We start from the raw sequence: 22190 nt of genomic DNA, 5'->3' as shown, positions 1-22190 counted from the left end.
AAAGACAAGAGGTTTAACTGACTCATAGTTCCACATGGTTGGGGAGGCCTCGGGTAACTTAAAATCACGGTGGAAGGCAAAAGGGAAGCAAGGCATGGCTTACATGTTGGCAGGGGAGAGAGAGCGTAGGGAGAAGAGCCACACTCTTTCAAACAACCAGATTTCATCAGAACTCACTCACTGTCACGAGAATAGCAAGGGGGAAGTTTGCCCCATGATTCAATTACCTCCCACCAGGCCCCTCCCCACAACACGTGGGGATTACAATTTGAGATGAGATTTGGGTGGGGACACAGAGCCAAAGTATATTAACATATGTATTGCATTATAATCCAAAGTATAAAATATAAAAGTATATGAGTCCATACTGATAAAAATAAATGATCAAATAAGTTAATCAGTGGGGAAGAAGAGACAAGTCTTCTGTGCTGAAGAATTCCAAGTAAATTAGGTAGATGGGAGTATACCTCACACTCCTTAAATGTGGACTGTGCATAGTGACTTCCTTTCCAAGAGCACAATATGGACAATTAGGGAAAAGACTAACTTTACAGTGGAGAAGTCTGACAAACACTGCTTCAACCAGGTGATCATTCAACATCAGTAGTCATAAATCATGTTGATGGTATGTACTCTTAATATCATGTGATGAAAATGGTACTCTATTATTCTTCTCTCAACTATCTCTCCTGAATCCATAACCCCATGAGAAAAACCTATAATCATGAGGAAAAACCGTTAACAAGTTCCAGTAGAAGGGCATCCTACAATATCCCTGATCAATACTCTTCAAAACTGTTAAGATCATCAAAAACAAGCGAACACCACATATCCCCATGTCCACGCTTCACCCTTGGTAACCACTGTTTTATTCTCTATCTCTGTTTTATTCTCTATTTGACTTACCTCTTTTAGAGTCCACATTTAAGTGATATCTTGGAGTATGATTTTTTCTTTCTGTGCCTGGCTTATTTCACTTAGCATAATGTCCATGCTGTGGCAAATGGAAGGATTTTCTTTTTAAGATTGAGTAATATTTCTCTCTCTCTCTCTCTCTCTGTCTCTCTGTCTGTCTCTCTCCCTCTCTCTCTCTGTCTCTCTCCCTCTCTCTCTCTCTCTCTCTGTCTGTCTCTCTCTCCCTCTCTCTCTCTCTCTCTCTCTCTCTGTGTGTGTGTGTGTATGTGTAAACCACAGTTTATTTGTCCATCAACAGACAATTTAGTTGTTTGCATATGAACATGGGAGTGTAGAGATCTTTACAAGGTGATGGTTTCGTTTCTTTGGCTAGATACCCAGAAGAGGAATTGCTGGGTCATATGGTAGTTCTATTTTTAATTTCTTCCAAACTGTTTTCCACAGTGGCTGCCCCAGTCTACGTTGAATTCAGTAAAGAAGAAAATGGGGAGATGTAAGTCAAAGAATATAAAGTAGCAGATATGTAGGATGAAGAAGTCTAGCGATCTAATGTACAACATGAGGACTATAGTTAATACCATAGTGTGTTTGGGATTTTTGCTAAAAGTATGGATTTTAGATATTCTTGCCACAACAATAAAAGGGCAACTATGTGCAATGATGGATATTTTAATTTGCTTGACTATAGTAAGCAAAAGAATAGATAACATTTCACTATCTATATGTATCAATATATCAAAAGATCATGTTGTATAACTTGAGTATATATAATAAATCTTAAAAAAAAATAAGCTAAGTCTGGGAAACCATCACAGCTAAAATCATCCTATGAAGATGTAATTAATTCACTGTGGTATCCCAGATGGGATCATAAAATAGAAAAATTGCATAAGATAAATACAAAGAAAATATGAATAAACTATGGACTTTAATTGTTAATAATGCATCAGTATTGGCTCATTAGTTGTAACAAATGTACCATACTAATGTAAGCTATTAATAATAATGGATGATTCTGTATGTGTGGGAGGGTGCTAATACATGAACTCTGTGTTTGCTGAATTCCTCTGTAAATCTGAAACTGTTCTAAAAAATGTCTTCTGATTACAAATAAGAGAAACACACACACCACAACACACACACACACCACACACACACACAGAGTCCTTACATAAGCCAGTCACTCCAGTGTTTGCTTTTGAAACATTTTAATTCTAATAACAACCTGGTGAAGTAGGAACTATTATTGTATCAGTGGGGAAGCTGACGCTAAAAGAAATGAAGTGACCTCCCCAAGATCATGCACCCTGCAGGTCTGAGTTTCTAGAAGCTGGATTGAAGCCTGGAGGTTTGGATCCAGAGCTAGGACTTTCAAACACTTAACCACAACCCATGAAGCCCTCAGCAAGGTGCCAACACATAATGAAGACCAGTTAGGCTGAGATGCTACTGCTGCTATTATTGTTGGAATTTTAATCTTTATTTCCCCATTCGCTGGCATACTAGAGCACTGACTGTCTACACCTTGCAGTGCCTATGGGCTTGTTCTAACCGTGTGTCATTCTCCAGTGTCTTCCCCATTGAAGGCTTTTCTCTTTAGATCAATTGTACTAGTTCCAAAGGCAACATCTGCCTCTATAATGAGCACAGCACAGAACTCAGCTTACTAGAGGTGCTCAGTAATCACTTAGGTGATTCAGGCCTTGGGCATCTCTGCATCTTTACCAGTGACCAGGCTGCAGGCTCTAATCTCATCCAACAACCACAAGGCTAATGTGTCCATCTCTCTTTGATTTTCCAGGTGTTGATGATCCTCAAGTACTTGGCCATGATTGCAACCTGGGAGGAAAGGGAGCAACTTGATAAGGCCCAGAAGACCCTGTATGGGGAGGTATTTGTAGAGACCTGTGGGCTCCTGGTCTCACTGAGTAAGGCTCACCTCTCTCTCATGTGGGGAGAGCCTTCTTTTACGCTGTCACTCCAGGCCTCACTGATAGAGAAGCCCTCTGGATACCACCCTGCCTTCTACCCATAATTCCCTCTGTGATTCTGTCTTACTTACTCTTTCCTGGTCTCCATGTGTCCAGCCAGGCACCATGAGGGTCCAAATACAAGAACTGAAATCAAGAACCAAGCCGAGAATTAAACCAAGCCCACACTCTCATTTTAATACCTAGCACAGGCTGGCTTCAATGTCAGTTCCTTATTCTCAGATCTCACCAGAGGGAATCTTAATGGTTAAGCTTTGATGAGTTAGGTGTCCCTACAACCCAGTTAGCAGGGGCTGTGAATGATTCTCTAAAAAATCCGTGAGTCAAACAGGCCGTCTGGCAACTTTCTATACTACCCAGTCTCCATTAAAAGGCTTATTTTTTCCCTGATACCTACACATCATCCCTTGCTTCATAAAGTCAGGGTCACAATCCCCCTTGGGACAGGAGATTATATTGAATGGATATCCTGAGAAAGCAATTCCTTTTTTCCTTCCCTTTCTTGCTTTCTGCTTATTGTCAGTCTTGGTTTGATGAGTCTTTGATGCCTCTCCTAATTTTTATTTTTTTTAAATTAGACGGATTTTTGCTCTGTTGCCCAGGATGGAGTGCAGTGGCATGATCTCGGCTCACTTTAAGCTCTGCCTCCTAGTTTAACACCATTCTCCTGCCTCAGCCTCTCGAGTAGCTGGGACTACAGGCGCCCACCACCACGCCCAGCTAAGTTTTTGTATTGTTAGTAGAGATGAGGTTTCACCACGTTAGCCAGGATGGTCTCGATCTCCTGACCTCATGATCCGCCTGTCTCGGCCTCCCAAAGTGCTGGGATTACAGGCTTGAGCCACTGTGCCTGGCCTAAAATTTCGCTTTTAAGCAGAGTGAGTAGTCCCCAACTCATAGTAAGGTAGGAGATCAGCAGGACTTGTTCTCCAAGCACTGGACCCTGCTGATCAAAACAGGATCTGATCAAAACAGAATGCAGAAAATAAAATAAAATAAAACTAGAACCAAGACCGTGATGAAAATGACCTCTAGTTGCCTTCATTGCTCATTATACATTCATTATAATGCATCAGCATGCCAAAAGAAACTCCTGCCAGTGCAATGACACTTTGCAAATGCCATGGCAACTCCTGGAAGTTACCTTATATGGTTTAAAATGGGGAGAAACCCTCATTTCCAGGAACTCCCCACCCCTTTTTCAGAAAACTCATTAATAACCTGCCCTTTATTTAGCATATAATCCAGGAACAGCCATAAATATAGCAAGCCAAAATTCCATGAGAGCTGCTGCTACTACGCTGCTATGAAGCAACCATTTTCCTGCCCTCTGTGGCACTAATAAACTTGCTTTCGCTTTGCTCCATCAGCTTGCTCTTGAATTCTTTCCAGTGTGAAGCCAAGAACCTTACTGGACTGAGCTCCAGCTCTGGGGTTCACCTGCATCATCCTTCCTGGTGACCACGAAGGGACTAACAAACTGAGGGGACTTGAGGGAGGTTTTCACCCGGACCCCAAATTAAAGACCAACGGGCACCATTTGGCCCCCACAGATGGGTGAATGTCCCCTTTGTTTCCCCTCAATATCATGCTCTTTCCTTTAACTGATTTACTTTCCCTTTCACTCTCTTCTCTCTCTCTTTACTTTTTACAGTGGACCAGGAAATGGGAATGGGGTCTCAGATGACAGCATGCCTGGCCAGCCATGTCTTTTGTAACCTGCCTTGCTGCCCTTTCTCTCAGACCTTTTCTCTTTAGTCTCTAAGGACTGGCCATTTTTCTTTTCCACTTTTAGTGCCAAAATGCCTGCTGACATTTATTCCGTGGTTGAATTTGTAGTTTTTGCCTCGGCTATTTCTTTGGGCAATTGTTTCTATTCTGCGTACAGCAGGACACTTCCCTTGTTTGTTATGAATTCTTTCTTTTTTTGTTATTTTAAGAGGTTCTCCCATTGTGCTGACTCTGGGACACGAGAGTCACATTGTTCTGTGGTCCTAATTGTGTTCGGTCTTGTGCCTTTGGAGTTCGCTGTTGGCCCCCCCCCCAGATGCTCTGAGGGTTTTTAGCATTTGGTTTGGAGGCATTTTCATTGACAGATACCCAGATGCTCTGGGTTTTGGGCTTTTGGCACCTTGTTAGCCTTTGTCGTACCGCCCATTTTTGGTAACCTCTTCTAATCCTTCTTTTGCCCAAAACCAAGATGCTTTCTTAACTTTTTGTGGAATTCAGAGTACTAGAATTCTGTCACCCTGTTTTCACTTCTCCCTTCTCTTTCTATACTTCTGGCCCATGAAAACACCTCTTTCGTCGCATCCCATTTACTAGTGGTTACAGTCATCACTCTGCTGCCCGCCCATATCTCATAATTTAGCTTTGTGGCACCCTTGCTGACTGTAATCGTGCCCTCTTTGCACGGATTGGTGGCAATTGCCCTTTCTTGAGGAAAAAGGGAGATGAGAATTTGAAAGAAAAAAAATAACTGGGCTCTCGCTAGACTTAGAAAAACTTCTGTCTGTAGTAATAGATCCTTGTCAGAGGACTCCCAGAGGACTTGATGCCAGGGTGCTTTTTAGGCAATTGGAGCAAATTCGAATTAGACAGCTTAAAGAAAAAGAAATTAATTTTATATTGCAACACCATTTGGGACCAATACAAATTGGGAGACCAAGAAAATTGTTCTCCCCCAAAATTTCTAGGTCTAGAGAGACCATTTTAGTCTCTCTAAAAATGATTCTTTGCACTATAATACTGTTACAATTGTATTTATTCTGTAAAAGGGAAGGAAAATGGGGAGAAATCCCCTATGTACAGGCTTTCACGGCCCTCTATGAGGATCCTGACTTAAGGGATAGTTATAGAATGTGCCTGGGTCATGTCACTTTAAGGCACCAAGAAGCCACTCCAGACACCCTAGATGACCCCTCCTAGCTATTTGCCCTAGGAGGCCTTACCTCGCCACCCCCAGAGCTTCCTCAGTGCCCCAGCTCTGATCTGGGAGGGACTCCCACCAGTTCTCCAGTGCGAAATCCCTCCTCGTGGTCATCAGGCATCCCTCCCCATTATCCACCTGTATCCCTGCTGCCTGAGGAAGTAAGCCTTATCAGTACTGCCAGGATTGGGACCCCACATCAGCCCCTAAATTCAAACCTATGTCCATTAGGCAGCAGATAGAGATGGGGGACAATCAGAGTACATGTGCCTTTTTCTATGTCAGATTTGGCTTTATGTAAAGATGATCAACTCCCAAAGGAAATAGTGGTTATTCATTGCAGGGGTACCAAAAGGGAGACTCCTCCATTATTAAGGGAAATGCCCTGGTAGACAGAACAACAAGGCCACAGCTAAAGGAAAATGGATACTACAGGCCACTGCACTAATATCTAATGCTCCACCCATGTCAGTGGTCCCATACTATACAGCTAAGGAAATTATAATAAATGGGCTGAACAAAAAAGGCTTGAAAAAGAACTCCTCAGGGCAGTTACTAGGAAAAAAACAAACTTTCTCCCCAAGACTGAGCCATGGAAAACAATTTGGCATTTCCATGACGTCTCACATTTGGGTGCGAGTCTCTCTTCAAATTGGTTTCCCAAATATTCTTAAGGAAGTGACTGTTCCAGACTGTAAAAGGGTCACCAGGGCCTGTGAACTCTGTGCCCAAAATGATCCAGGGAGCAACCCTGTACCTCCCTCCTACTCAAACCTGTACAACGCCGAGGAACATACTCTGGGGAAGACTGGCAAACAGATTTCACCCAGATGCCATTTTAGAGGGGACCCAAATATTTGCTAGTACTTACAGGAACTTTCACCAGGTAGATAAGAGTCTTGCTCTGTTGGCCAGGCTGGAGGGCAGTGATGCAGTCATGGCTTGCTGCAGCCTCAACTTCCTGGGCTCAGGTGATCCTCTTGCCTCAGCCTGCCAAATCAGATTCTTACTTAAAGAAAGCATCCCAAAGTTTGGATTACAAAAAAGTTTGCAAAGTGATCATGGACTTTTCTCCACAGCTAAGGCAACTCAGTAGGTTTCCTCAGCCTTAGGCATTAGCTATCAACTTCCCTGCTCCTAGAGGGAGGCCTCAATCCTCTGGTAAGGTAGAAAAAACCAACCATGTTTTCAGAAGGACACTAGCAAAACTTTGTCCAGAGACCCTGGGGTCCTCTCCTACCCATAGCCGTTTTGTGCATAATGATAGTTCCAAAGGGAACCTTAAATCTTAGCCCATTTGATATGGCCTATGGGAGGTCCTTTTTAACTTCAGACCTCCTGTTTGATGAGGAGGCATAAAATGCTTACTCCTACTATCAACTTGGGCCAGGTTCAAAAAGCTCTCCAAGAATAAGGAAATAAAGTATTGCCCTTTCCCACAGAGGGAAAGAATGGCTCCCCTGTTCACCCAGGATATTTAGCCCTCTTAAAAACTTGGAAAGGCTGGGCACGGTGGCTCACACCTGTAATTTCAGTACTTTGGGAGGCTGAAGCAGGCAGATTGCTTGAGATCAGGAGTTTGAGACTAGCCTGGCCAACATGGTGAGATCCTGTCTCTACTAAAAATATAAAAATTAGCCAGGCATGGTGGCATACACTTGTAATAATCCCAGCTACTTGGGAGGCTGAGGTAGGAGGATCACTTGAATCCAGGAGGCGGAGGTTGCAGTGAGCCAAGATCGCGCCTCTGCACTCCATCTTGGGCAACAGAGAGACTCCATCTCAGAAAAAAAAAAAAAAAAAACCCCAACAACAACAACAAAACAGTTGGAAAGAAGGACCTCTGGGGGATCACTTACAACCAAAATGGAAGGGCTCCTATCAGGTGTTGTTGAACACTCCCACTGCTATTAAACTTCACGGAATCACTAGTTGGGTATACCTCTGTCAAGGATGAAATAAACCTATTTATTATGAGTCCCCTCAGGCACAAGAGGAGGACACCAAGAGCTACACTGTGAACCCCTAGAACACTTAAAGCTATTGTTTTGAAAATGCACAGATTGCCAGGTGTGGTGGCTCACGCCTGTAATACCAGCACTTTGGGAGGCTGAGGTGGGAGGATCACCTGAGGTCGGGAGTTCGAGACCAGCCTGACCAACATGGAGAAACCCCGTCTCTACTAAAAATACAAAATTAGCCGGGCGTGGTGGCACATGCCTGTAATCCCAGCTATTTGGGAGGCTGAGACAGGAGAATTGCTTGAACCTGGGAGGTGGAGGTTGCGGTGAGCTGAGATTGAGCCACCACACTCCAGCCTGGGCAATAAGAGTGAAGCTGTGTCCCAGAAAAAAAAAGAAAGAAAGAAAGAAAATGCACAGATAAGTACACAAACCCTTGAAACACAGGCAAGTACAGGAAAAGCCATAAGTGGACTCCAGGCCTTCCTGTACTCCCCAGCCAATGTTGCCTTAGACAATAGATTGGCTCTACACTATCTTCTGGCTGAACAATGAGGAGTATGTGCAGTAGTAAGTCACACCTGTTGTTCTTATGTTAACAATTCAGGGTTAATTGAACTGCAAGTTCAAAAGATCTGCCAAGGCCAAGCATGGTGGTTCACACCTGTAATGCCAGCACTTCGGGAGGCCAACGTAGGAGGATCACCTGAGCCTAGGAGTTTGAGACCAGCCTGAGCAACATAGTGAGACTGTGTCGCTATGAAAAATAAATTTAAAAAAATAGCTGGGCACGGTAGTGTGCGCCCATGGTCCCAGCTACTTGGAAGGCTGAGGTGGGAGGGTTGCTTGAGCCTGAGAGATTGAGGCAGCAGTGAGCATGATCATGCCACTGTACTCCAGCTTGGGTGACAGAGTGACACCTTGTCTCAAAAAAGAAAAAAAAAAGATTTACCAGCAGGCGACCTGGCTACATAATTTCACTAACCCCACCAGTCAAACCATCTGAGACTCCATCAAAGGATACCTATCAAGTATGACATGGTTTTTACTCTTACTAGGGTCTTTAATAGTTCTGTTACCTCTGATCTTCGGCCCTTGCTTGTTTAACTTCTTAGTAAAGTTTGTGTCTTCTAGATTACATAAATTCCATGTGAAGATGTCACAAGGCTTCCAACCCATCCCATCTTCTGATCCAGAAAATAAAGACATCCTGCCTTTGGGCCACTTGTATCAGGCATTCAGAAATTTTTACTCCTCCAAAGCTAGGCAGGACCTATGCCCATAAGATCAGCAGGAAGCAGTTGCAGAAGATGGACCTCTACCCTTCTACAACTCCTTAAGATTAAGAAGGAGGGCCAGGCATGGTGACTGACCCTTGTAATTCTAGCACTTTGGGAGGCTGAGGCCAGTGGCTCACTTAAGGTCAGGAATTCGAGACCAACCTGGCCAACATGGTGAAACCCTGTCTCTACTAAAAACAGAAAAATTAGCCAAGCTTGGTGATGCATGCTTGTAATCCTAGCCACTTGGAAGGCTGAGGTGGGAGGATTGCTTCAACCTGGGAGGCGGAGGTTGCAACGAGCCAAGATTGCACCACTGCACTCCAGCCTGGGTGACACAGCAAGATTCTGCCTCAAAAAAAAAAGAAAAAAAGAAAAGAAAAAAAAGATTAAGGAGGAGTATATAATCTCTGAGGGAGGAATGAGATGAAGATCAGTGGGACTTGTTTTCTGAGCACCAGTCACAAGGCCCCGCTGATAAAAACAGGATCTGAGCAAAACAGGATGTAGCAAAGAAACTGGCCAAAACCAGCTAAAACCAAGATGTTGCCCTCGTTGCTCATTATACATTAATTATAACTCATTAACATGCTAAAAGAAACTCCCACCAGTGCCGTGACAGTTTACAAATGCCATGCAACTCCCAGAAGCCACCTTATGTGGTGATATGGTTTGGCTCTGTGTCCTCTGCATCTCCCAGTCAGTTCCCCCAAAAGGCATCACTGTTCTGACTTCCTTCCCCATACATTGGATTGGCCTCTTCTTGAAGGTTACATATATGGATTCACATGGTGTGCATGGCTTTTTGTCCAGGATCTTTCACTTGGTATCCTGTTTGTGAGAGTCATAGCATAAGGATTTTCTCTTTCTTTCTTTCTTTCTTTTTTTTTTTTTTTTTTTTTGAGATGGAGTCTCACTCTGTCACCCAGGCTGGAGTGCAGGAGTGCAGCGGCATGATCTCGGCTTACTGCAAGCTCCGCCTCCTGGGTTCATGCCATTCTCCTGCCTCAGCCTCCCAAGTAGCTGGGACTACAGGTGCCTGCCACCAGGCCCAGCTAATTTTTTGTATTTTTAGTAGAGATGGGTTTTCACCGTGTTAGTCAGGATGGTCTCGATCTCCTGACTTTGTGATCCACCTACCTCGGCCTCCCAAAGTGCTGGGATTACAGGCATGAGCCACCATGCCTGGCCCCACACAAGGATGAATTTCTGTCTTGAGACTGTTTATACAGTTGTTCCTTGGTTTATACAGATTCCCTTTACCTCACTCGCACCCTCACAAATCATAGCTCCAAAATAGCAGAACACCCAACATTTTCCAAAAACACAGAAACAGAGCAGAAAGTCAGGCATCAGTCCTCACAACACGCTTTAGACCCACGCTTTTCAATTCTCCCTGAGCACCTGGAGAACTTTTAAAGCTGCTCATGTCCAGGCTTCATCCTGCAATTTTGTTCCATTTGGCCCATAGTCAAGGCACCCCCACGTGGTTCTTTTTTTCAGGGAGGTTGAGACCCACTGACTTAAGTTAATTATAAAATAATTTCTGTTATGTACTGTCACTTTCCCAGGGTCCCATGGCTGTATTTAAAGGGGGAAGGACTTGCCCCTGAACAGTGTTGGATTTTGTAGAATGGAGATTGAGGGGGATGAATGTTACATCAATGATGATCATGACCCTCTATAGATTCTTGACCCAAGGATGGTTTTTGTGCTTTTGGTTTCCAGGTTACAGGTCAACATTTTCTTTGCGTGGAAGGGAGCAGCCTCATTCTGGGCTCCTGCTCTTGTCTTGAACACCATACTGAATATAGAGCATCATTTTTATCTTTACCCAAATATTGCTGTCCTATTTCTCCATGATCAGGGCATCTTCTTCCCAAATCGGAACTGAGCTACTTGATGGAAAATGAGCAGGATTATTGTGTGGTAAAGAGAAACCTCTCCTAAAGTTCCTGTCCAGGTTGGTGACCAAGAGATGGGCAGGTGGGGGTCCCTGAACTCCATAGATAAGTTGGGGACCTCTTTTTGGGAAGAGGGAAGCCTCTTGTTGTGACCTCTCTGGGGACTTGGGATCCCTACAGGCCTTTGTCCATCCTCTTACCCCCTTATACGCTTCCCTGCTACTGGGGGAGGAGCAGGTTGTATTAGGTTAAAATCAAGCTCTAAAGCCCCGTGTCTTTGGGTTTAATACTTGACATTGCCCCTCTCCAGCCTTGTGAGATGTTGCATGATTTCATCAGTGTAAAAGCTGGCTAAGTTAATGCTGGCTATTGTGACACAGAAACACTTTACAATATCAGCAACCCAGCACAGGGAGAGTTTTTGGCTTTTGTCTTTTCCTTTTCCTCATTCAAGATCCACACAGGTCTACACAGGTTAGCAAGGAGCTCTGCACCACACAGTTATTCAGGGAACAAGAAACATTCCATTGTCAACATGTGGCTCAATTTAAAGCTTTCTTGGCATTATCTGTCAGCAGAGGAAAAATGAGAAAGAGAAGTCATGCCCACTTGCACACATACATTGCTGTTGCCACTCTGTTGACAAAAACTGGGCATTTGACTGCACCTGGATTCTCAGAGCCAGGAAGTGGTTTACCTGTGTACCCAAAGAGGAAAGAAAATGGGTTTGGTTGACATCTATCTCATTCTGTACACTTAGCCTACATTTAGAAAACGGTGGTAATAAGACTTTTCAATACTTTTCATCTCACTGGATTGTCTGAGGGTGTAGTTAGATAATATATGGAACTGTATAAGGTAATGCTTGAAACACAGTGGCTCTAGAAGACTTAGCTATTTGTATTGGTATTGTGCATGTAACAACATTAACTGCAATGAATAATAATACATTTCTTTTTATCTCCAATTTCTTTACTTTTAATTTTATTTTTAATTGACAAATAGTATGAATTTATGGGGTACAACATGATATTTTGATACAAATTTACAATGTGGACAGATTACATCAAGCTAATTAATTCTATCACCTCATATATAATATAAATTTTTGTAGCAAATTTAAAATCTACTATTTTAGCAATTTTAAGATATACAGTACATTGTTATAGTCACAGTTCTGTGCAATAGATTACTAAAATGTATTCCTCCTGTCTAACTGAAATTTTGCACCCTTGATCAACATCTTTCCCTAATCTTCCTCTCCCATTTCCCCCCAGGCCTTCTACTCTCTAATTCTATGAGTTCAACTTTTTTTAATTCCACATATAAATGAGATCACACAGTGTTTGTCTTTCTGTGCTTGACTTATTTAAGTTGGTATGATGTTCTCCAGGGTCATCTGTGTTGTTTCAAATGACAGAATTTCCCTCTTTTTTAAGGCTGATTAATATTTCATTGTCTTTCTGTATTCATTTCACTTTGTATTCTTTGTTTCCTGTATTCATTCATCCATTGTACTTTCTGTACTCATTCATCCATTGACAGACACTTAGGTTGATGCTTGTGAATAATGCTACAATGATCATGATAATGCGGGTACATCATAGGACACTGGAGGAAAGTCCTTTGAATGTAAAGCATGTCGGAAAGCCTTTTGTGACAAACTATCCTTAATTGAATAGAGAGCTCAGAGATAAACTCCACATATTTAGAGCCAATTGATTTTTAACAAAGGCACTGAGAACACACCATGGGAAAAGAACAGTCTCTTCAATAAACGGTGTTGGAAAACATGGCTATCTGCATGCAGGGGGATGAACTTAGACCCTTATCTCACACCATATACAAAAATAAACTTAAAATGAACTAAAGACTTAAATATAAGACCCAAAAACTGTGAAACTACTAGAAGAAAATGTAGAGGAAATGCTCCATGACTTTGATCTGAGTCACGACTTTTTGGATATGACCCCCAAAGTACAAGCAACAAAAGCAAAAATAGTCAAATGGGACCACATCAAACTAAAAAGGTATTGCACAGCATAGGAAACAGTCAACAGAGTGAAGAGACAACCTGTTAGGCAGGAATCTAGACCCAACATGGCAGTATCACCCGGCATGGCAGGCCCTTTGTTAGGACTTCTTGCCCTTCACTTCCTGCTAAGACTCTCAGCGCATGAAAAAAGCCCACGCCCGCCAAAAAACCCCTGCTCTGTGCAAGCTCCTGGACACGTCATTTCTCAGAAATCGAAACCTAACTCAGGAAAACCGAAACCTACAAATCCCGCCTACCTCGCCCTATAAAAGGCCCCCCGGATACCTGCCGCGAGCCCGACTTCCTGGGCCCTCCTCCTGGGGGACCGGTGAACCTCGCCTGCGAGCCCAATAAAGGCTACCTCTGTTCTCATTTGCCTCATGTCTTCTTGCTCAGCTCCCCATTACATTACACAACCTACAGATTGAGAGAGAATATTTTCAAGCTATACATTTGATAAGGAGTCAATATCCAAAATATATAATGAACAGAAACAATAGCAAGAAAACAAATAACTCAATTAAAAATGTGAGAAGGACCTGAATAGACATTTAGCATCTGAAGAAGACATACAAATGACCAACAACTATATGAAAAAATGCTCAACACCATTAGTAATTAGAGAAATGCAGGTAAAAATTACAATGAGACATCACCTCACCTCTGTTAGAACGGCTGTTATCAAAAAGAGAAAAGAGCACATGTTGGTGAGGAGGTGGATAAGAGGGAACAATTCCATACTGTTGGCGGTAATGTAAATTAGTGATGCCGTTGTGGGAAACAGTATGGAAGTTTCTCAAAATATAAACATAGAATTACCATGTGATCCAGTAGTCCCTCTTCCGGACATAGACCCAAAGGAAATTAAATTAACCCATTAGACATAGCTGCACTCTGATGTTCATTGCAACATTATTCACGAAAGTTAAGCTATGGAAACAACCTAACTGTTCATCGAGGGATGATTCGGTAAAGAAAATGTGGCACATATTGATGAGCCTAGAAGACATTGCATTAAGTGAAATAAGCCAGGCACAGAATGACAAATTTTACCTGATCTCATATATGGAATCTAAAAAAGTCATAGGGTTAAAAGGTAGAATGGTCACTAGGGGATGGGAGTTTTGGGGAAAAGTTGGTCAAAGGATACAAAATTTCAGTTAGCAGGAATACTTTCAAAAAATCTATTGTACAACATGGTGAATATAGTTAATAATATATAGTCTTCTTAAAAATGCTAAGAGGGGCCGGGCGCGGTGGCTCAAGCCTGTAATCCCAGCACTTTGGGAGGCCGAGACGGGCGGATCACGAGGTCAGGAAATCGAGACCATCCTGGCTAACACGGTGAAACCCCGTCTCTACTAAAAATACAAAAACTAGCCGGGCGAGGTGGCGGGCGCCTGTAGTCCCAGCTGCTTGGGAGGCTGAGGCAGGAGAATGGCGTAAACCCGGGAGGCGGAGCTTGCAGTGAGCTGAGATCCGGCCACTGCACTCCAGTCCAGGCGACAGAGCGAGACTCCGCCTCAAAAAAAAAAAAAAAAAAAATGCTAAGAGGAAGGGTGTAAAGTGTTCGCACTACAAAATGGTAACTGTGTGAGGTACGAATATGTTAATTAGCTAGATTAGTCATTCTAATGTCTATACACGTTAAAACATGTTGCACATGGCAATATATACAATTTTATCTGTCGATAGTTTTAAAAAGAGTCTTAGAATATTAATCACTGTATCCCATCTCAGTATATATGTTATTGAGGCTATACATGATAATTCCATCTTCTTAACTTCATAGTGGAATATTTGTCATATTTTCTACAGATAATGAGTATTTTTTTAACCCACAGCTGCGCCTTCTCTCTGGATCCACATTTCTTCTCTTATCACAGATCTTTCACCTGGTATCACTTTTCATCATCCTTAAATAGAATTTTATTTTAGAATTTCATTTTATGCAGGTTAATTTTCCATTAAATTTCTTATTTTTTCTCTGAAGTTATTTTATTTTATGCTGTTTCTTCAAAGACACTTTTGCTATGTGGAAAATTTTGGCTAGCAGTTACTTCTTCAGCAGTTTCAATTGGTCCCTTTCACTGTGACCCTGAGTCACAATTATATTTTGGGAGTGAGTGGTGACAAATAAGTTACCATTTTGTTCATAGCCTTCAGATCTTAGGTTAGGATATGAACCAAAATTCTAACATTGAGATGGGGACAATGACTGGATGGGATTGTCACATAAAAGAGGAGGTAAGAGTATTGAGTGCGGAGGAGAAATCATACACAGTCGCCCTTTGGGATCCATGGGGCATTGGTTCCAGGATCCTGCACAGATACCACATCCACAGATGCTCAAGTACCTAATATAAAGTGCCATAGAACTGGCATATAGCCTACACATAGACTCCTCCCATATATTTTAACTCATCTCTAGCTTACTTACAATACCCAATACAATGTAAGTGCTGTGTAAATAGTTGTGCTGCTGTATTGTTCAGGGAATAATAAAAAAAGGCCTATGCTTATTCAGTACAAAGGCAACCATTTTTTCCCAAGTATTTTTAATCCACGGTTAGTCGAATCCATGGATGAGGAACCTGTGGCCTCAACCATTTAGTTGCCCAGCTGGAGATGGAGGAATAGGCCTGGGTGCCTGAACAGAGCAGACACCATGACAACCATGACAAGAGGTGGTTAGAGGGGTCTTGGCCTTGGGAAGTAGGAAGAGGCGAGTGTGACATCAGGACTGGGTTCGCATTATCAGTAACCTGTCCCTGCTCACCATTGTTTGGGTTCCAAAGCTAATGGCCATACCTCATCCATATCACTCCTTCCCCATTCTTGAAACTTTATCCACTTGTCATTTCTATTCTGACACTGGGCCCCAGGATGCCCCCCACATCCTGGTCTCCATGTCTCACCCTCTCCACTGCTCACTCTGGAGTGCTCTCCAACACTGGCCTACAATTCCTGGGTTGTGAAATATGCATTTCCGTTAAGTCCCTGAACACCAGCAACTCAGGTGCAATTGCATTTTTCTTGGGCCTGGACACACCCTTAGGGCTCATGTTTTACCAGCAGCCAAAGCCCTGCTGGAGGGTGCTTATGGAGAAGTGAGCTGGAGACCCTGCCTCTATCACGTCTGCACTGCATCCTGGTATTCTTGGCTCTGGCAAGATCGTGGCACTGTTAAAACCTCCTCTATTCTGTCACCTTGAGAGTCTTACTACGGCACAGCAGGTGCTTCCTCCTGCTTCCTCAGCACCTTTGTCTTACTGACAATTCCACAGGCTCATTCCTGGGTCAGACTTTGTGATGGGGCTCTTTTCTCCCACTAAAGCTAACAAGAATTGTACCAGCATTTCATTGCTTTCAGTTTTTTGGCATGGACTGGAAGGTAAGGGAGGGCTTTCTCTCTGAACATAATGTTGAGAAAGTGTCATGTGTCAGGAATCCCAGGCAGGTCCTTTCACCCAGAACCTACACCTGCCATGTGTGAAGTTTTATTTTTTCTTTTTCTCCTTCCTTCCTTCTTTTCTTTTCTTTCTTTCCTTCTTTCTTTCTTTTCTTTCCTTCCTTCCTTCCATCTTTCTTTCTTTCTTTCTCTTTCTTTCTTTCTTCCTTCCTTCCTTCCTTTCTCTCTCTCCCTTCCTTCTTTCCCCTTCCTTTGTTTCTTTCTCTCTTTTATTTCATTTCCTTCTTTCTTTTCTTTCTTTCCTTTCTCTCTCTCTCTTTCTTTCTTTCTCTCCCTTCCTTCTTTCCCCCTCCTTCCTCTGTTTCTTTTTTCTTTTCTTTTCCTCTTTTTTCTTTTCTTTTCTCCTTCCTTTCTCTTTCTTTCTTCTTTCTTTCTTCTTTCTTTCTTTCTTTCTTTCTTTCTTTCTTTCTTTCTTTCTTTCTTCCTTCCTTCCTTCCTTCCTTCCTTCCTTCCTTCTCTGTCCCTCTCCTTCCTTCCTTCTTTCCTTCCTTAATTTCTTCTCTTCTCTTTCTTGCACAAGGTGTCACTCTGTCACCAAGGCTGGAGTGCAGTGGTACAGCCGCAGCCTCAACCTCTTGGGCTCAAGCAATCCTCCCACCTCAGCCTCCCAAGTAACTGGGACTACAAGTGCACACCACCACACCCAGTTTATTTTTAAAAATTTTTTTTAGAGACAGGGTCTCACCATGTTGCCCAGACTAGTCTCAAACTCCTGGCCTGAAGTAATTCTCCCACCTCAGCCTCCCAAAGTGCTGGGATTACAGGCATAAACCACTGCACCTGGCCATGTGGTCTACTCTTGAAAGACACTTTGCACCTGGCTGGATATCAAGTAGCACACCTAGGGCAGAAATCATCACACACATGTGGTATGTGGAGAAGATTCTGAGTGAGTGTAAACCTTCCCCAGCAACAGGTGCAGAGAATATAGAGAAGTCCATCAGAAAGGAGTAGGGGAGGACCTTGCTTGTGAAGACTTGAAGCAACCACACATCAGAAGAGCCTTTCCCATGCAGGGAGGATGGGGACTTTCTAGCCACAGCAGGCTTTCTCCAGCATCAGGTCACTCCTAGAATGGGGGAGCCACACAAGCGCATACCATGTGCAGCGGCCTTTCTCATTGTGCAAAGGCATTACCAATGCAGTCAACTTGGAAATGCCTTCAGCCACAATTTCACAGTTGTTTAGCACCAGAGAGTCCACACTGGGGAAAGGCCTTATGGGTGTAGAGAATATGGGGAATTATTTAGACAAGCCTCTACTCTCAATATGTATCTGAGTTCACACTAAAGAAAAGTCGGCCGGACGCGGTGGCTCAAGCCTGTAATCCCAGCACTTTGGGAGGCCGAGGTGGGTGGATCACGAGGTCAGGAGATCAAGACCATCCTGGCTAACATGGTGAAACCCCGTCTCTACTAAAAAATACAAAAAACTAAGCCGGGCGAGGTGGCGGGCGCCTGTAGTCCCAGCTACTCGGGAGGCTGAGGCAGGAGAATGGCATAAACCCGGGAGGCGGAGCTTGCAGTGAGCTGAGATCCGGCCACTGCACTCCAGCCTGGGCGACAGAGCGAGACTCCGTCTCAAAAAAAAAAAAAAAAGAAAGAAAGAAAAGTCTGTGCAGCAAATTAAACCCTTTCAATAGCAAGTGAGATTTACTCAACATCAGCAAATCCACATTGGAGAAAGGCCTTATGAGTGCATCTCCTAAGAGATTGAGTTGGAGACCCTGACTTTCCATCTGGAGCAGTGGTTAAATTTGACAGCTACTACTCTGATCTCTTTCAACACCAAAGAGTTCACACCAGAGAAAAACCTTATGAGTACAGCAAATATGAGAAATTATCCAAAGCCCCAACCTCAGTAAACATCAGAGAGTTCACTCGGATGAAAGTTCTCATGAGTGTAGTGAATATGGGAAAAGGTCTAGGCTGGGCATGGTGGCTCACACCTGTAATCCCAGCAGTTAGAGAGGCCAAGGCAGGAGGATTGCTTGAGGCTGGAAGTTCGAGACCAGCCTGGACAACACAACGAGATCCTCATCTCTTCAAAAACTAAAAAAAAAAAAAAAAAATAGGTGTGCATGGTGGCACACACCTGTAGTCCCAGCTAGCTACTCAGGAGGCTGAGGCAGGAAGATTGCTTGAGTTCAGGAGTTTGAGTATAGGATTGTGCCACTGCATTCCATCCTGGGTGACAGAGTAAGACCACTGAAAAAAATGTAAGTGGTTGTGCCATTTTTTGTTCTCACCAGCAGTGTTGGTGAGTTCCAGTTTCTCCACATCCTCACCAACAATTGGTGTTCTCAGTGTTTTTAATTTTTGCCATTCCAATAGGAGGTGCCAAGTAGTATCTTACATTTCTGTAATGACTCATGATTTGGGACATTATTTCGTATGTTTATTTGCCACCCATATATCTATTTTCATGAGATATCCATTCATATTTTTTGCCTTTTTAAAATGAGTGTTGGTTGGGTAGATAGTTCTGTTTTCATTAACAAGAGTACAATGAAACAACAAAGAAATTTGTTAGTACTTTGGTCATTCACAAATGGTGTTAGTGACTTGTTTGCTAAGTTGAGAAATATTTTTGAATACTAGAAGAATATTTTCTCAAATTTTGTGGTGTTCACAGTGTAAAGCTATAGACACAACATACTTTTAAATTTTATCTGCATTATTAACATATTCTCCATTACCTTCTTCAGGCTGTACAGTCAACAAAATTCTGATGTGTAGTGTTTGCCAATTTCCCTGGTGTAAATATTCACACTATGGCAATGTCATGCAACAAAACTTTGCTAGAGGCTTATCAGTTTCATTGATCTCAAGCTTCCAGTTTCATTGATTTTCTCTAAGTTTTTTCTGCTTATTTCATCGATTTCCATTTTGATCTTTAGTATATCCTTTTTCTGAATCATTTTGTTTCTTTTTTTTTTTTCTAATTTCTTAATGTGGAAACTAAGACCCATGATTTGAGACTCTTCATTTTTTCTCTTAGGTGTTTAATGTTCTAGATTTCCCTTCAATTTTTCTTTTAGCTGTGTCCCAGAGATTTTTTTAACAGTTCTATTGCGGTGTCATTAATATAAAAAAAACTGCACATATTTAGTGTATACAACTTGGTTGGTTAGAACATATGTGTATACCTGTGAAACCATCACTATAATCAAGGTAATAAACACATCCATCATCTTCAAAGGTCTCCTCCTACCTCTCCCCTTCCTTTTTTTTTGTAGTAAGAACGCTTAACTTGACATCTGCTCTCTTAACAAATTTGTAAACATACAATACAATATTGTTAACTACAGGCACTGTGTTGTTCAGCAGTTCTCTAGAACATACTCACTTTGCATACTGAAACTTTGTACCTGTTCAATATCTCCCCACTTATCCTCCTCCCAGCCCTGGTGCCCACCATTTTGCTCTCTGCCTCTATGAGTTTGACTTTTTTTGATACCTCATGTAAGTGGGATTGTACAATGTTTGTTCTTCTGTGACTGGCTCATTTAACTTAGCAGAATGCTCTCTGCGTTCATCCATATTGTTGCACATGGGAGGATTTCCTTCTTTTTTAAAGGCTGAATAATATTTTCATTATATATATCCAGAGCAAATATTTTTAAAATTGATCATGTTTTTGTCCCCTTTGTGCTTTGGTATCATATCTAAGAATTCTTCACCTCACCCTTGGAACTGACAATTTCCTCATAATGCTTTTATCGTTTTGAGATAGGAGGCAAGACTCAACTCCAGAGGCGTGGTCAGACATTGGACCAAATTGAGGACTACCTAAAACAGGGATGAGGTGGAAGCAACTTTCCATAAGACACACCCACTAGTGTGTCATGTCAGTTTACCATTGCCATGGCAACACCTGGGTGTTACTACCTCTTTCCATGGCAGTGACTCCATGACCCAAAAGTTACTACTCCTTCCATAGAAATTTCTGCATAAACCACCCCTTAATCTGCATGTAATTAAAAGTGGGTATAAATATGACTGCAAAACTGCCCTGAGCTGCTACTCTCTGCTGATTGGGTAGCCCTGCTCTGCAGAGGCAGTCACAGAGCTGTAACACTGCCTTTTCAATAAAGCTGTTTTCTTCTATCACCGGCTTGCCCTTGAATCCTTTCCTGGGTGAAGCCAAGAACCCTCACAGGCTGAGCCCCACTTTGGGGCTCACCTGCCCTGCATCAGTTTTATATTTTATACTTCAGTCTGTGATCCACTTTGAGTTAACTTTTGTAAAAGATATTAGGTCTAGGTGGGGGTTGTTTTGGTTGGTAGAATAGGACGAATGTGTAAATATAATAATTACAAACAGCTATAAATTATCCTACTAATAATCTGAGGAATTTGGTTAGTTTTGATTTCCTGTTTTGCAATCATTTATTAGAATCACAGGAATAGCAGTGAATTAATCAACAGAAACAACCTCTGCCTTGCTAATTAGGTTATAAAACTCCAGAACATTTTTGTTTGATTCAAGAGCTGAAGAATATCAAGCTCATGTTTAAAATTCTGGGAATATCCCTGAGGTGTATACACATTGTGTTGTTATTTAATGTGGGAAAATAATAATCAAACCCATTAACTTAAATTTAGCCCTAGTCTTGTGTGAAGTGAATATGTGTAAATAAAATATATGAATTCTGTGTGAACTATGAGTTAGGATTGCATGATTGCCTAAAGTCTGTCCAAATATTTTAAGAGTCACAATTTATATAAAAACAATTTACATTACAGTTACATTTAGATGTACAAAGAGGTTTTGAAATAAATCAAAGTAGTAGCAATAGAGCACTTACCTATTTCACTGAAAGTAAATGCAACAAAGAAATTATATTACTTAGGATACAAAATGATGAATTTATTCTACTTTGGACGTTTACCTTTCAAATATATATTTAATCTAATTTCATTTGATATAAGTATTCTGTAATCACTGAGAAGGAATGTATAACATATTAACTCAATATTTAGCAACTACTAATTTCATTTATATGTTTCATAACTTCCTTGACTCTAAATAAGATTCTTTTTAAAGAAATTTTCCTATTTCCAAGTTTTGTATTTTCTCAGTAATAGGTCTAATATTTTGTTCTTATAAATTTACTAATATGTTTTGTTGACACACCTCAGCAATGAAGTGAGTATCCTCATAAATAAAGCTTAGATTTTAGACTATAAAATTTAACCAATATTACATAGCAGGATTTGACACAAACTTTGGTTTGATGTAAGTTACAGCAGTGTTGTTTTGTTTAAAAAGCCTTCTTGAGATACAATTCACTTACCATATAAATCACACATTTAAAATATACAATTCAGTGGTTTTAACATATTTAAATATATGTGCAACCATCCCCCCACAGTTATTTTTAAAACATTTCATCACCTCACAAAGAAACTCCATATCCCTTAGATATCAATCTGCTGTCCCACCACTACCCACCATCCCTAAGCAACCACTTATCTACCTTCAACCTCTATAGAGTTGCTTATCCTGCACACTTCATATACACGGAATTATATACTATGTGTTTTTTGTAGCTGATTTTTTCACTTAACATGTTTTCAGTGTTCCTCCATGCTGTATCATATATCAGTACTGCAGTCCTTTCTTATGGCTGAATAATCTGTTATTTACATTTTTTTTATCCATTCATCCATTGGTAAATGTGTTAGATTGTTCTTGCTT

This window comes from Trachypithecus francoisi, unplaced genomic scaffold (genome assembly GCF_009764315.1).
Source record: "Trachypithecus francoisi isolate TF-2019V2 unplaced genomic scaffold, Tfra_2.0 Lachesis_group12, whole genome shotgun sequence".
NCBI lineage: Eukaryota > Metazoa > Chordata > Mammalia > Primates > Cercopithecidae > Trachypithecus > Trachypithecus francoisi.
Note: the sequence above shows the minus strand (reverse complement) of the source record.